Source organism: Bison bison, unplaced genomic scaffold, assembly GCF_000754665.1.
Source record: "Bison bison bison isolate TAMUID 2011002044 unplaced genomic scaffold, Bison_UMD1.0 scf7180017864460, whole genome shotgun sequence".
Lineage (NCBI taxonomy): Eukaryota > Metazoa > Chordata > Mammalia > Artiodactyla > Bovidae > Bison > Bison bison.
Window position 1 is genome coordinate 6,372,885 of NW_011495022.1, and position 1,230 is coordinate 6,374,114.

Genomic DNA, 1,230 nt, shown 5'->3' on the forward strand with positions numbered 1-1,230 from the left:
TGCAGATGGTGACTGCAGCATGAAATTAAAAGATGCTTGCTCCTTGGAAGAAAAGCTATGACAAACCTAGATAGCATATTAAAAAGCAGAGACATTACTTTGCTGACAAAGGTCCGTCTAGTCAAAGCTATGGTTTTTCCAGCAGTCATGTATGGATGTGAGAGTTGGACTATAAAAAAAGCTGAGCACCAAAGAATTGATGCTTTTGAACTGTAGTGTTGAAGACTCTTGAGAGTCCCTTGAACAACAAGAAGATCAAACCAGTCAATCCTAAAGGATATCAGTCCTGAATATTCATTGGAAGGACTGATGCTACCTGATGTGAAGAACTGACTGGGAAAGACCCTGATGGTGGAAAAGATTGAAGGCAGAAGGAGAAGGGGATGACAGAAAATGAGATGGTTGGATGGCATCACCAACTCTATGGACATGAGTTTGAGCAAGCTCCGGGAGTTTGGTGATGGACAGGGAAGCCTGGCATGCTGCAGTTGCAAAGAGTCAGACACGACTGAGTGACTGAACTGACTGAAGTGACTGAACTGACAGCCGATTAATAATGTTGTGATAGTTTCAAACAGACAGCAAAAGAACTCAGCCATACATATACATGTATTCATTCTCCTCCAAACTCCCCTCCTATTCAGGATGCCACATAACTGCACAGAGTTCCCTATTCAATACAGTAGGTCCTCATTGATTATCCATTTTAAATATAGCAGTGTGTAAATGTATAAAGATTTTATGAGGGAAAATGCCTATGAGAGAAAATGACAAGTAATCCAGACTGCAACTGAAGTCTGAACCTGGGTTTAATAGGGAAGGAAGAAAGATTGAGTGAAAGTGACCTAGACTAACATGCCATCTAAGGAAAGTTTGCAAGGCTCTCAGGAAGTCCTTGACCCAAAGTCAGACATCAGAAGAGTTCAATGACCCCAGGCATGGGGCTGCCTTAGTCTCCCTGATGCTTTCAGTCATTGACCAGGAGCAGCCTTCAGGAAGCGTAGCCTTAGTACTATACAAAGTCAACACACAACAGAACTTGAACACAGCAGCTATGGTCATTGGTCATAAAATTATTATTATTATCAGTTCAGTTCAGTTCAGTCAGTCAGTCATGTCCAACTCTTTGCGACCCCATGAACCACAGCATGCCAGGCCTCCCTGTCCATCACCAACTCCCGGAGTCCACCCAAACCCATGTCCATTGTGTTGGTGATGCCATCCAGCCAT

General features: G+C 43.3%; 1 protein-coding gene across 1 annotated transcript in view; it reads right to left on the reverse strand.

Annotated features, from left to right (window-relative positions):
• The window catches only part of SCRN3 (secernin 3), a 32,321-nt gene that overhangs the window by 13,463 nt on the left and 17,628 nt on the right, over positions 1–1,230 (reverse strand). The window lies entirely within an intron of this gene.